This window comes from Myxocyprinus asiaticus, chromosome 48, assembly GCF_019703515.2.
Source record: "Myxocyprinus asiaticus isolate MX2 ecotype Aquarium Trade chromosome 48, UBuf_Myxa_2, whole genome shotgun sequence".
Lineage (NCBI taxonomy): Eukaryota > Metazoa > Chordata > Actinopteri > Cypriniformes > Catostomidae > Myxocyprinus > Myxocyprinus asiaticus.
The window spans coordinates 21,817,544-21,833,553 of record NC_059391.1 but is presented as its reverse complement, the minus strand read 5'-3'; the positions used below and the strand labels follow the sequence as shown (position 1 = coordinate 21,833,553).

Here is a 16,010-nt window from a genome sequence, read left to right as displayed (position 1 = left end):
AGTGCTTAACTATCCCTTTTTAAAGAGGTTTCCTGTTTAAACATCTAAACTGCCTTAAAATAAGAATTTCATTTTTGGTGCTGGTCCCCCAGCATGGGATGCTGGTGTGCTGGTGTCTACACCAAACTTTTAAACTAGCTTAATCAGCTTCATCAGAAAGACCATGCTGGTCACCCAGCTTCACAAGGTAAGTTTTGCTAGTGAGAGCATGGCTGTGCTGGTCAGCAGGAATGCACTAGATCAAACTGATCTCACAGTGAAGTCGGAAACAGTAGGTTAACTTTTTCTTTAGCTTAAATCGGTCTGTGCTTACCGACATTTTAAACACTGCCCCCTTGTGGCCAAGGCAGTAAGTGTTGTTGGGCATATGGGTACGTGTGAGCTTCATTTTTCGGTTGAAATGTCCACAGAGGGGCGCAAAAAAGTGAGTCGTGAGGAAGTAATGCAGCTGTAATGCAGTGAAGAAGAATGCATATTTTATAAATTGTACCCCGCAATCCAATCCTCAAACCTAAACCTAACCATCAGTGGAGTAAAAATATAATGTTCGAGGGAGAAATGCAACTCGTTACTGATTATGTGATCGCGAGTACTTCCTGGTTTCAACGTGGGATCTGAACACGGGTCTCCCACTCTGTTGACGCAACACGCTACTGTTCGTGCCACAAGGGAAGGTAAATGCTTGAGCTGATAAAAAATGTCTGATGGGAGATGGCACTTGTCATTGAGACGGCATATTGTGGCCGATCCTAGGGAACTGGAACTCATGGAAACAACATGCAGATTTCCCTTGTAATCATGATGGCTAGATGGCCGTCTTCTGACCATTGCGACGCATCTCGCTGTTCATTCAGTATCTTGCGCAGGAGTGCCGCATAATTTTAAAATGGTTGTTCTCTGTCTGGATCACTTGTTTCAGTAGTTTTATATAGTTTCTTATGGAGACTGGGACCATAAAACAGCCTAGTCGCAATCATAATCATCATGGTGCCGCCCAGTGGTTGGTCAGGAAAACTGTGGATTTGTAGTGCTGCGTCTAGCTTTTTTAGCACAAGGACGCATTCGGTCTGAACAGCCCCTTACAGTTTTACTGTGAAATGTGAATTTATCTTGTTTTAGGGATACATTTCTTTACTAGAAAACCAGACAAAGATACTTGTTAAGAATCATTTGATTTTCAATCCTATTTTAATTCTTTTTCAATTTAGGAATCCATTTTTTGAGCTCAATATCAGTGGAACAGACAACAAGGAATGAAAATGGTCTGGAAATAGAAGTTTGCATTAAAGTTAATTAAGAATTAATATACTATCACACACTTGTTTGGGAGTCCTAAAACAAAAGCTTTTAACATAGAAAAAAAAAAAAAAAAAAAAAAAACATTTAGTTTTCTTATAGACAGGGATTTAGAGCGATCGTGTCAAGAAAACAATGCTGACCATGTTTGTCCATAGCTCCATTATTCTTAGACGTCTAAGAACATGTTTTATGTTTGGTTTTCTCATTTGACTCTAAAGTCTGCATTTGTTGACAGAACATTGACCCGCACAGTATCCTGTTTTCTAATTTTTTTTTACTGTTAGCCTTGACCTGAAACCATGTGAATATTTTGGGTTTTTCTCCACCCTACTAGTCTTGTAAAACTGACAGCAAATCTCATAAAAAAATGCCTTGCATTTACATTTTCTCAAGACTGTGGAGTTTCTCTAGAACATGTACAGCAAATTGGCAATTAAAGGGATAGTTCAGCCCAAAATGAAAATAGTCATCATTAACGCATCTTCATGTTGTTTCAAATATTTGACTTTCTGTCTTGGAATGCAAAAGGAGATGTTAGGCAGAATGTCTAAGCTGCTCTATTCCTTGCAATGAAAGTGGATGGGGACCAGGGGTTGTCAAACTCTAAAAAGGAAAGAAAAAAAAGAGGAAATAAAGGTCATAGGGGCTTCGAAAGACATGAGGGTGAGTAAATGACAGATTTTTCATTTTTGGCTAAACTATTTATTTAATTGCTAATGTGGCTTGAAAACCTTGAACAGAGTGGGAATTCTTGCATGTCTGGTCTCCAAAGCAAATCACCAGGCCAGTCATGTCCTAAACCATGAACTAATAGACACAAACACATCTTAACATTGCCCTTCAAAGTCAGCTTTAAACGTGATTCTTGACCACTGCCTCCCTTGGGGGGTGGGGGGTGTTGAGGTGAGTGAGTGAGTGAAACCCACATACCACAAAGCTGCATGCCTTTTTCAGGCACTTAAAAGCAGTGCAGCCTGCTGTCAGTTGCATCACTGGGGAAATTAGCAGCTGATGTAGTCCGCTTATTTTGTCTTGGGCATATTGGAGCTAATGGAGCATATTGATCTCATGTCCACCTTAATTAAATGTAAATGGGTGATGAGCTAGTGGGATCCATGACGGGCACTAAAAGGGGAAATGCAATGAAAAGTCTGTGAATACTGCTTTGTGCCCGGTTTATCTCCGAGCTCCTTACTGTATGCGTAAATGAGCTGGGGCTCTGCCAGTGCTTCTCGGATATGTGTGGGTGACTGTGAAAAGTATTATTGATAATATGTAATTATAATTGTCTTGTAGAAAGAAAATATCTTGCAACATGCTGTGGCTAATTCTTTTTTATCCATTTTATTTAGTCAACGAGTAAATTAACGTGCTCTATTTTAAAGACTGACTGATTTTGTGTTTTTACAACAGGTACAGCACAGTTTTTGTTCGTTTGTGTATGATAACCAATAATCAGAATTGTTGTTGGGTTTTTTTTGTTTTTTTTTTATAATAATAACTCATTAGACTACAACAATAAAAACAACATGCATCCTGAATATTTGAATAGTGATACTAGGTATTAGTCACTTTTTTAGTTTTTGTTTTGGGCTATGTATGACTGTTAAACTGTGTAAAAAAAAAAAAAAAAATTGCGTACTGTCTCACAGTTATGGAAAAATTCTGCATGGTAAAGAATGCGTGCTCTGATGTGAGATGTCTACCAATACTTTAGACATTATATTTAAATAACAAAGAACTTTCATTATTCAGATGTTTTTAATCACTTTTTCATAAAAATTTTATACTGTATATAATAATATACCGTATAAAGTTATCAACCAAAGAAATTCAAGAATATTGCGATTTTATTCATTTTTGCTTATATCGCCCATCCCGACTTATCGGTAAAGAACCGATAACCAATTCATTATAAAATTGTGAATGGTGGTAAAATATACTGGCCACTGTCCAGATTAAGTGTGAGCCTAAAGAAAACAGAACAATTCATTAACTGTGGAAGTGTGATCTCTGATCATTTTAATATGAATGTGGGAATGAGGCCTTATTCACCACTATCTGCTTAGAAATAACCTTACATTAGGAATAATTATGTTTTTACACATTCATTATGGATTCTTTTCTCAGAACATAACAATGCAAACAGATCCCAGACCATAAAAAAAAATAAGACACACTCTGAGGTGTAAGAAAAGGAATATGCAAGAGTATTATCCCTTACTCCCATCTCCAATCAGTCAAAAAATTATAAAAATTATGAAATGTGCAGAAGTTATTTCGCAGGAGAGCATGAATCATCAAACCATAGTTGTCCGAAAATAATTCTAATAAATATTTCTTATACTTTACAGCTTTTTTTGTTATAAGTTTAAGGCTTGTGAGATTTTTGTGAAACTTTGAAGAGATTGCGAAGTTAGTGAGACTCATGTTGAAGTGGTGCTCCAGGGACTTTTTCAACAGGCAGGACATACCTGTTCAAAAATACATGAGCAAGTTACTTCAGAGCCTCAATTATGCACCAGTTCAGAGAGAACGAAGGCAAAACACACTTCTGCATTTCAGTTAGCAAACTATCTCTGCATGAGGTTGCCACAGGGGTTTTCATTGTATCTATTTTAAAGATATGTTGTATTGACTGACTTATGCTGATTAAAACAACTTACAGTAAAATACAGTAAAAAACAATGACAGAATTAGGCCTCGGTGACGCATGTAAAATGCGACCGAATGCAGGAGATGGAAAAGTTCATGAGAAATTTTTGCCTATTAAATGTAGCCTATTTTCTTTTTGTCGTAATACAACAAAAATATTTCTTATTACTAAAATTTGAAAATTATAGGTTATATTGACTTGTGCTGATTTAAATAAGTCATTTTTACCATAACACAGTAAAAAAATCCAGAATGAAGCTGCGGTCACACTACTTTTGGCGCTCGATTTATTCCCATTCAAACGCATCCTAACGCTGAAGACTGGACATTTTTTAACATTAGCCATTACGCTACGTACAAAAGTTCACGTCTGGCAAACTCTGACCTGTGAATTCTGAAGACGAAAAGACGAATAACCAGTATAAGGTTGAAATGTCACACACTGAACTCTAGGCTCAATACAACAAATACACATTTCAAAATTGCATTTTTTTTTTTTTTTGTTGCATGAAAGTGAGTAGAGGGTATATTTTAACACTTTAAATGTATAAAGTTCTAGTCTTTTGAGATTTTATTGTTTATTAAAACCAGATGCCCTCGCGCGTGACATCATATCCTGTCCATTGTGGTGTCTGAAATATTTTGCATACTCAGAGGCATCAAAGACTATCTATTGAAAATCACCACTTTAAAATGTCTGGATTACAGTACAATATGAAAATTTTGGATGTGCTTAATTGTTATGGAAATAATACCACAATGCAAGTTAACTGCTAGTTAAAAATGTTGAAATATTCACATTTTGCACTCTTGAACCCATCAGAGGTACAGTATCTTTCTTTGGTGTCTAGGAACCAGCCTATTGGCTGTTATTTGAGATCAGTCCACAGTGCTAGCAGGTGGCCTGACAGGCAAAATGAGTGGCAGGAGGGACTGGGATCAGCATTCTTGCCTGGCAGAGGATTTACCTTCCATTCACCCAGGGTGCTCAGTCTCCTAGCGCCAGTGCCCTTGTCTGTCTTTGGGGCCCTCCACACCCCCTCACAGAGTCCACTGGGCTGTCAGCCATGCACAGCACCAGATTAGAAGCTTGGAAGGAAATTGCAGAGAGGCTTGTCACTTTCTATCTCTTATCTAGGAGGTCAAAACTATTAAGATTTTATGTAGAGGTTGGATATATGAGTTGAGGAACATTCTACAACTGACCTTACTGTGCAGGAACTGTTGACATGTTTGCACTACATTCATCCTGTGGCAACATAGAGGAGAGCAAGGGTTGTTTGCACTCATTCAGATAACTCTCAGCCTTAGACGGTATGCTCACAGTCTATTCATTGACCACCTTATTGTACAAAACAACAAACAAAAAAAAGCTCTTGTGAAAATCGCAAGCTCCCATCAGATTGCCTGACTACAATGTAATAAGAGTGCAACAGTGCCCACCCCCTTTCTAAGTCATCTTGGTTTTGTAAGTATTTTTCCTATTCATTTTTTCCATAGGGACTTCATAAAGTACTTCATAAAAAGTATAAAATGATAGTTCACCCAAAAATCTAAGTTCTCTCATCTATTGCTCACCTTCATGATATCCCAGGTGTGTATGACTTTTTCTTCAGCAGAACACATTTGAAGAAAAATAAAAAAATATTTTAGCTCAGTAGGTCCTTAAAATGCAAGTGGATGGTGATCAGACTTTTGAAGTTCCAAAAATCACATGCAGTCTGCATAAATGACTCCAGCAGTTAAATTAATGTCTTATAGAGCGATACGATCGCTTTTGGTGCGAAAAAGATAAAGATTTAAGTACTTTTTAACTATAAACAATTGCTTCCGGTAAGCTTTATAAGAGCGCTGAGTTCACGCAGTCTCGCATGTGATGCATTCACGTTGCCATGTTACGGATGTAATCTCACTTTCTTCTCTTGGTTGAGACATCCAGGATAAGCACACAAACGCACTACTATGTGTCAGTTCTCACGTGTCTCACATGCCAATGTGAATACGTCACATGTGCATACCACTGCAGACCAGAAGCGATTTGTTACACTTTAGAAGACATTCATTTAACCGATGGAGTCGTACGGATGACGTATATGCTGACTGTCTGTTCTTTTTGGAGCTTCAAAAGTCAGATCACCATCCACTTGCACTCCATTTCTGGGAGTGCAAAGGTTTTTGTCAATAAGTCGGGGAACAAATTTGTGTTTAATGTGGAAGTACAACTAATCACTAAATTTCCCAATTTTGTTCAGGTTAGTGGCTTCATATCTTTTAAAAGATATTTTGAGGCACTAACCAAAATATTCACAAGCAGAGCTGTACATTCCACTTTGTTGTCTGTCTGTGAAATAATCGTAGGCTACTCGTTACTTTTGGACAGACAATATACTATATTTTTATCGCAAAGTCTATACTCGTGTCTGATCATTTCGTCTGTGATTTCTATATTACCAGTAGCCTACTACGGTATTATCTATTTCAGACCAACCCACCCCTAAACAGCACTTAAAAAGATTAACTGACATATATAAAGAAACCAACCACAGTTTGACAGTCTCTTCCTGTTTCTAATTGGGATGTTCTTGGGCAGAATAAAGTGCAAAATTAATCAGACTTTGCGCCGAAAGTGGACGGACAAAAAATTCTTGTTGCAATGTACTAATGTCAGTCAGTGGCTTAAAAGTAAATGCAAGAAATTCAATAAAGAACATTAAGCAACTCGTGTGCCTCACCTCAATGAATCATTATGATAAGGCAGCCATTTCCAAATGACTGTACAGTTTCCTGGATTCAATGCCTTTTTGAGTAAAAAAAACCCCAAACAAACAGGAACAATAAATCTGTGCTACTGCGACATTTACTGCTATCTTTTCTATGTATTTAAGAAAAAGAAGAAGAAGAAGAAGAAAAAAAAAAAACTTTTCCAAACAGCCTAATTTACAGATCTCAGATGCTAAATATAGTGGCATAAATATTGAGACAAGATTTAGTGTTCCCAGTCAAATTTTATTGTAGGTCATATCAAATGTATTTTAAATTGCATTGCTTTTTATTCAGGTATAATGAAATTACTATGTTGGTTTTTGTCAATACTAAAGAAATGAAAGCCATCTTTGCCCATCCCCCACATATTTGTTGAATTCTGTCTGATGCCAATACAGAATGTCACACTAACTGTTGGTTAATTTGTTCCATTATGTCCATAAGAAATAATGCATGCTAAAACTTCAAGTACCTTTGTGCAACAATAATGTACCTAACTACCATGTAACATGTAAATTCAAGTCTCAGTTGTAGGCACCCTCATGTAATTAATCAAATCTGAGAGCCATTTAAAGAAAATCCAAGCGGATTTAGCTAATAACTTAAAGCAAATTTCTGTTATGTCAAAGAACCTTGGGATGTTTCATGGAAGAGCGTTTTAAGAAAAAGGCTTTTTCTTTAAGCCTCGAGGGTGCTTATGAAACCAGTCTGCAAGCATCAAAAAATAATTTATTCAAGCCTTTCAATGGAGTGAATGAGCAACAATTAAAAAGTCTACCAATATTAGGCACCAGGAATTCAGTTCACAAGGACGCCAGTGGGATCTACTGGATAATCCCAAAATGACCCCTTCAGATGGAAATGATTAGCAGTGAGTCATTTCCTATGAACTGTAGAATTCCCCCACAACAAAATTCAAATCCATGTCCCTTATCAAGAGTCTGTAAACTAAGTGAGCAAGAAAAACATCCCTACACTTCAGAATTGAGGTCACTCTAAAAGGAATAGTTCACCCAAAAACGAAAATTCTGTTCTAATTTACTCACCCGAGTCATGATGTTCCAAACTAGGGATGTCAATTTTCAGATATTTTCATATTCAATTGTAGTGGAAATTAACGATCGACGTTAATGTTAATGCCGCAAAACATACATACTGCATGGTTACAGACTCCAAATAATATTCTTAGTTCAGTGTATTTTTAATACATTTAGGCTGTTTAGTACGAATTGTTTCATTACTGTTGATATATTACTGTTAATAATAACTTGTATAGAAGATACACATTTGAGTTCATTTAAACTTAAAGTTGTGCATGGTGTTTTTTTTTTGTTTTTTGTTTTTTAAGTCAAATCATACATGCTGCGTAAACACAGTAGGCTACATAACATACCGCTTCTCTGGTGATGGTGAGAAGTGCTCTTCATGCTCTCCAGGATATATCCACTATCCACTATATAGTGCACTATTTCGGGTTTCTGCCATTTTGAAGGAGTGTCTGAATTCTGAGTGAGCCACTCGTTCCCTACTTTTGTTCACTCATTCTTACCCACAATGCACTCTAATGTATGTACGATGTACACTCTGACAATTAATTGCCCATAATCCACCGCGGGGAAAACATACGAGCTGGGAGTTTACTGCTTCCTTCACTCCTGCAATGTTTTATTTCATGCTGAATGTATTAAATTACTTCTGACAAATCATTGCTTGATTAAAGTAACATAATAAAATGTAGTGAGGCAAAACATACAGATACATTTTAAAATGTAATCGTTATATTTTATACAGAATTTTGCCATTAAGCTGAAGAATTATTTATTTACTAAATAATTCAATGAGGTGATATTATTTTAACTCAGGAGACTGCACACAGTGGAAATGATAATTCTGTGGATGATATAAATATTCAGTTATAACATGTAAGTTATGATAACTTTGGCGCTGTTTATGGTCAAATGAGAGCGCTATGCACCCAGAAACGCTACCAAGCTTGTATTGGACTTTAAAGATACTAAAGTGTAACAAATAAATACAATAATGTACATTTGATAAAATGTGTTTACTCTTCATATTAACATATTAAAAATGACAAACAGAATGATTTATTGTATTAATGTATTATTTAATAAGAGTAACAAGTATTTTAAAAGTCCATATGTGACGTTTCTGCGACAGCCCAAGAGCTCCGACGCTCGGTGTATATGTCAGCATCCAAATTCACTCACTCATTTTGTTCACTCACTGCTGAGATATAGTGCACTAACTGCCATTCACTATATAGGGAATAGTGAATGAGTGAACGATTTCGGACACAGCGAAGGAGACCAGTGGATCAACAGTGCTTGTTGTCATGTTGCACTTTCACACACTATCACAGTGTACACAGAAAACAATTTTAATTTATAGAGAAGCGCTCAAATAGAGCCTGCTTCATCTTTACAAGAGAAAGTGATGCAATCGGTGTAGTTCTTCTTCTGTATTGCAGACAAGACGTGACATGCAGTCCGCAAGTGGCGGTGCGCCCTCTAGCGGCGGATGACCGTATAGAAAATCTTATCAACGTCTGCTGGCTTTATTACTAAAGGCATATGTTGACATTAATTAATCGACGATAGATAAGCTTGATCGATAAAATTATTAACGACAATTAATTGTTGATTAACATCCCTATTCCAAACCCATATGACTTTCTTCTTCATACGGAACACAATACTAGATGTATTAATGAATGTCAAGTCTTTAAGGCCATTGCAGTGGATAGTGCTTCAGCTTGATTTTAAAGTGTAAAATAAGCAGACCCGGAAGTATCATAAGTAGTCCATGTGACTTCTGTGTCACATCCCATGTCTTCTGAAGACATACGATAAGTAATGTTGATAAACAATATGCAATTTAAGTTAGTTTTCAGTTAGTTATTTTTTTTCCCTGTTAAGTGTTCATGAGTGGTCTGAAAGAAGCTCACAAGGAATTCTTGCATTTACACGAAATATTCTTTAAAAATCTAATTTTGTGGTCCACATAAGTAAGAAAGTTAAATGAGATTGGAGAACATTAAGGTGAGTTTTATTTTTGGGGTCAACTATCTCTATCTATCTTTAAAATCCAGCAAAGCATTAAAATTTAGAGGAAAAACAGTAACAAACATTGACACCCTCATCATCCAAACTTGTAGTGTCATGTGCATTTTTTTTCCTCTAACAAACACATTAAATGCATTTTCAAATGTTTATACCTTCAATAATCTAAGAAATGTTAAAATGTAAGGAAGTCCTTGATAGTACATTGTGCTGTGGAATCTATACAAGTCCCAGGTTAAAATCCATTTCACAGATACTTATTAAAGAGAAACACGGCAGGCATTTCACATCCTGCAAACTTGCACTTTCCCATGGGGACGTTCTGCATATGTGTAATGTTTTTACTTGGTTTAGTTGAACATGTCAAGTTACCGCAGTATCCAAATGGCATTTGGAAGCAACGGAACACACACATAGACATGCTGTGCTGCCAGTTATAGTAAAGTAGAAGGATTCATGAAACAAATCATGCTTTGCGTGAGTCTTTTTTTTTTTTGTTGCCTTTGTTCACTCAGTAAGTCATATTACCAAGCTCACCAGATGGAATGTTCTTGACCCCGATGGGCTGCAAAAGTGTTTGTCACACTAGCAAAAACATGTACCTCAAAAGACCCTTCCTTGTAATAAAGCAAAAATGGTGCAAAAGGTTATTGTGTCATTGTGCCTCTGAATTTGGCAATGGACAAGCATGGGTTTAGCTTTGTGCTTTTGGCCACATCAAGGCTTCTTTTCTGGAGATATTTCAGCTCTTCTCTACAATGGATGGTTGCTTTGTTTTCGAGATGTGCCCTGCAGAGTGGCCGTGACCGACCGCAGCCACACCACGCCTACCAAGCAGAAGTGCTTCAGGCCAGCCAATGACAATCCAGCTCCGCTTTCCTCCATTCAGTGTAGCCAGAAGACCATGGCACCTACAACGAGAGACGGGCACAGTATAAAACCAGATTTCTAGGAAACGCAAAGCCAAACGCAGTAATTTGAACCCATTCACTGCACTCTAACTTAATGCAAATGTAGGAGGCCATTCAAATTGACTGAGGAAAAGGGAGAAAGGTAATTCAGTTCTAACTTCCACACTGCAATCCACAAAAACATGGCTTTTCTGGAAAAATGAGCCTGGCAGTTACTAGTTTATCTGATGTTTTGTTCTACTGGTTTGGCTTCGAGACAATCCTTGTATTGTGTTCAGTGGTTTGATGCAAAAAGGTTGTCGAAAATTTAGGGTTTTCATTTTGATTGGGGACAGGGAAACAAAATCTGAATTCTACCATTGAAGTCACTTTTAGGTTAAGGCAGAAAATCAATGACCCAGGTTAAAACCAAAGGCAAGCATTCATCTTAACCAAGGGGTATTTGGGTGAATCCTATGAGGAGGTGTACAGGTCACATTTTACCCCAAAAATCAAGTGGAAAAAAAATAATTCCATTTGTGCATAAAGCCTACTAAGAGGACCCTTCAAATTTTTAGCATTATGACATTATTTTCAGGAAAATTAAGCCCATTAAACTCCTCAGTACTGTAATGTGAAACAGAGTCTTGTATTCTCATTATTTAAAAATTAGATTTCTTTGTTCAGGTTCCGGTGTTCCGCAGCCTTGTTTCCAAATGGTAACCGGTTAGAGCGAATGGTTAATAACATTCTTTTAAAATGACAGTTCTCTGTGCTAAGGGTGGTTGATAGGCCAGTTGCAGTGTTTCCAGATCTCACAAGAGAAACGAGCTCAAAATAAGGGACTTGCTTCACCCAAAATATATAAAAATAAAATATAATCACTGTGGGCAGCCAGGAACTTAAAGTCACCACTATTTCAGACCAACCCACCCCCAGACCACAGAAAATTTAGCAGAGACGGGCCACTTCTATTAAAATTAATGGGAGAAATTGGAACGCACATCCAGCTCAGCTCTTGCGCCCAATTTACAGGTTAAGTCCTGCTTTACAGGTAAAAGAGCCAATCGCCTTTTAGATACAGGCATCGCCTGTCAATCAACTTGAGAATGCGCATTAGCTATAAAAGCTGGGAAAATTGAGTTTTTTAGTGTAATCTGAGGTAAAGAAGCACCATTTATGATACCAGTGTTCAGATTTTACTGCTAATTTGAAATGTTCTTTGATCATAATCCTGTCCAACCGTTTTGGAGATTTTGGTCTTTCCCCATTCAAGTAGATGGGAGCTGCACTGTCATGACTGGAAATAGCCTCCTGAGAGCATTCCAAACATGGCCGACAGTGGACTGACTTGCTCACCCTCGTATGGATCCAGCGAGCAGCAGCAATCTCCTGACGGTTTAAACAGCCTGGATCGCCTGCTTGGATTGTGACCACTGACCATCATGATTTGTGAATCAGAGGAACTTTTGATCCTGATCCTGAAGTTTTGATTCTGGCTGATAGAATACACGCTTCAGAGGAAGATATTAGATGAGCGCTCAATGGGAAGAAAACTCGATTTTCATGGTTTGTGAATTACAAAACAAGATGGAGAGCCAAAAAAAAGACAGCTGATAGCTCATTAATAGGTTGTTTTATACATATACTGTATAGTTGAGTGCACAAATTTGCATTCCCCTTTTGTCTCATAAGTTTTCACACCTCTTTCAGAATTTATACAAATATAAGAGATAAAATAGATTCTGAAGGGCAGTACTAAAAATATATCTATCTACGCACACACACACACACACACAGTGGTGGCCAAAAATATTGGCACCCTTGGTAAATATGAGCAACGAAGGCTGTGATTGCATTGTTTATCCTATTGATTTTTCATTCAAAAAATGTAATTGAAGTAAAACAATTGAAAGAGGGGAAATATCTCATTATTAAATAAATATTTTTCTCCAAAACACGTTGGCCACAATTACTGGCACCCCTAGAAATTCCTAGAGTAAAATATATCTGAAGTATATTCCCATTCATATTTTACATTTTTTTTATTGCACATGGATGACTAGGAACATGAAATTGTTCAGCCATGACTTCCTGTTTCACAGGGGTATAAATATGAGGTAGCACACAGGCCAAATTCCCTTAATCATCAATAACAGTGGGGTTGACTAAAGAATATAGTTCTGATGTGCGGCAAAATGTTGTTGAGCTTCACAGAATGGGAAGTGGCTATAAGAAAATAGCCAGAGCATTGAAAATGCCCATTTCCACCATAAGGGCAATAATTAACAAGTTCCAATCAACTGGAGATCTTGAGAATCGGCCTGGAAAAGGACGTGTGTCTATATTGTCTCCAAGCACAGTGAGGAGGATGGTTCAAGTGGCCAAAGAATCTCCAAGGATCACAGCTGGAGAATTGCAGAAATTAGTTGGGTCTTGGGGTCAGAAAGTCAAAATAAATAAATAAATATCAGACATCACCACATCACCACAAGTTGTTTGGGAGGGTTTTAAGAAAAAAGCCTCTGCTCTCATCCAACAACAAACTCAAGCGTCTTCAGTTTGCCAGACACTACTGGAACTTCAAATGGGACCGGGTTCTATGGTCAGATGAAACAAAAACAAAAAAAGAGCTTTTTGTCAGCAAACACCAGAGATGGATTTGGCACACAGAGATGAAGTACACAATGCCCACGGTTAAATGTAGTGCTGGATCATTAATGTTGTGGGGCTGTTTTTCTGCCACAGGTCCTGGATATCTTGTCGGATACATGGCATCATGGCCTCTATCAAATACCAACAGATAACAAAATCTAAACCTGGCTGCCTCTGCCAGAAAGCTTACAAATGGGCCCTGGTTGGATCTTCCAGCAGGACAATGATCCAAAACAAACATAAAAATGGTTCACTGACCTCAAAATCAAGGTTCTGCCATGGCCATCACAGTCCCCTGACCTGAACCCCATAGAAAATTTGTGGGGTGAACTGAAGAGGAGAGTCAACCATAATGGATCTCTGAATTTGAAGGATCTGGAGAGATTCTGTATGGAGGAATGGTCCCAGATCCCTTGCCAGGTGTTCTCCAATCTCATTAGGCATTATAAGAGAAGACTCAGATCTGTTATCTTGGCAAAGGGAGGTTGCAAAAAGTATTGAATAAAAGGGTGCCAATAATTATGGCCAATACGTTTTGGAGAAAAATATTTAATAATGAGATACTTCCCATTTCAATTATTTTACTTCAATTAAAAGGTTAGATTTTTGTGATTTTTTATTTTTTTTTAATCAAAAGGATAAACTATGCAGATTTTTTTTTTTCACAGTCTTCTTTGCTCATATTTACCAAAGGTGCCAATATTTTTGGCCACCACTGTATAATAATAATAATAATAATAATAATAATAATAATAATAAAAAAAACTTCTTTATTGATACCGGATGGCCCAGACACAAAGACTACAAGAGTGCAAATTGAATGAAATTCCTGATGCAGTTTACTGTGCTACTCCAATCCAAAATCAATAATAACCAGAAAAAAAAAAAAAAAAAGAAAAGAAAAAAAGATTTGGTACATAACACGGAACTTTTAATTATAAACAAGCCCGAAATACACACGGGACTACTATTTTGAAATGTCTGCGCTCCCAGTTGTTAACTCTTTATGGCTGATTTGCTGAGAAATTGACTTGAATTCAAACTGTTTACCTGAACTTCTGAGTGTAAACGAGCTCTTGTCGGGTGATTCATTATAAAGACCCTGTTCAAAAGAATAATTTGTTCACGAATCAGACATCATGGCTCGTGCTGTGTTAGATGTTGCATGTAGCCAGTGAGCTCATATCAACAGAACGGGTGAAAAGCGGCACGAGACACACTGGTGCTCTAAAGATGTATTCAATAACTCATAAGATGATATCTGACGAAACCGCATATGAAAGCACATTGACTGTCGCCAATGGCGACTAGATTTTAAATTATTGTCGCAATCATTTATTTTTGGTCGCATTTGTGACCATTTTAGTCGCAGTCTGGAGCCCTGCCTTAGAGGGTTTAAACCAATTTCAGAGCCTACAGCAACAACAGCATTGATGCATCCATTGAAAGAAAAATGCAATGCTTGCCAGATACAGCATAAATATTTATGCTAAATGTTATGTCCAGTAAATGTGAATAATTGTTTTCCCTCAATTAAAACATGTAATTTACAGTAGGCCTATGCTTATCAAGACCAGACATCATTGTCTAGACCAGTGGTTCCCAACCCTGTTCCTGGAGGCCCCCCCAACACTACACATTTTGGATATCTCCCTAATCAATCACACCTGATTCAACTCATCAACACGTTAGTGGAGACTCCAAGACCTGAATTGGGTGTGTCAGAAAATGGATATATACAAAATGTGTAGTGTTGGGGGACCTCCAGGAACAGGGTGAGGAACCACTAGTCTAGACAGTGGGGTTAAAGTGGACATGGAATTACTGCCTAATGCACTAATGATAAGGGATAAATTTAAGGACTGATTACAGTGAGCCGGTCTCACTCCAGGAAATGGAGCGCCACTGCACGGTTGAGTGCTTAAATCCACAGCTAGTTTAAACAGGGCATGTTGACCGGGCAAAGCTTATCCAGCCTTTATCCCACTGTGTCAGTGCTTGGCCGGGTCAGTGAGGATGAGCCTCATGGGAAATCCAGGCTTTTGCTACCTGTATCAACCTTTTGCCACCAGTTAGCAGAACCATGGGCTCTGCCAAAACATCATGTTTCCTTCTTCAGTAACATGCATGCCACAAAGACAGATCAGATTAAAATGGCCCAATCCGATTTATGGGCTCTGAAACAGCAAAACAATTAGCTGGTTTAGTTTGTCTAAAGGCCTCTCCTTTAGGGGATGGGGTGGGTGGTTGTGGTGTTTGGCAAGTGGTCAGGGCTGTTCCAACTGGCAAATTACCTGGATTAGTGGAATACAATGCATCGCAATGAAACTGCACGGTTGGCTGAAAAGGCAGTAACTAAGTCTTATTGAGGACATGTGGCTTGTGCTAAAGCAAAGTCAAAAGGGGTGTCATGGCAAGCCAACGCCATGCCATACCTTCATATTCCCATTTTCTTTCTCTGGAACATCTGTCAACAAATTCAAGCCCTGCTAAATCATAATCGTAAAGTTGGATCCAACTTTTTAAGATTTAAACAAAAATCCCCCTCGCACCACTGATTGGTTATAAGCAGGTACGTTGGAAAAAAGCAGTAGCCTAATTGAAAAATACGGAAAAAACACTGCTGTTGCTTGCAAAGAATACTTAAAGGAATATTCCAGGTTCAATA

At 37.8% G+C, this 16,010-nt stretch overlaps 1 protein-coding gene across 6 annotated transcripts in view; it reads right to left on the bottom strand.

Annotated features, from left to right (window-relative positions):
* Positions 1–16,010, bottom strand: part of LOC127437833 (kelch-like protein 25) — a 59,519-nt gene that overhangs the window by 26,452 nt on the left and 17,057 nt on the right. For 5 of the 6 annotated variants that reach the window (XM_051693046.1, XM_051693048.1, XM_051693043.1 and 2 more), the window contains one exon: positions 9,767–10,708. The exons of the other annotated variant lie outside the window; for it this stretch is intronic. The gene's annotated coding sequence lies outside the window, so the exon portion shown is untranslated. Of the gene's footprint in view, positions 1–9,766; positions 10,709–16,010 lie in introns of those variants that run through there. 6 annotated transcript variants of the gene reach the window in all.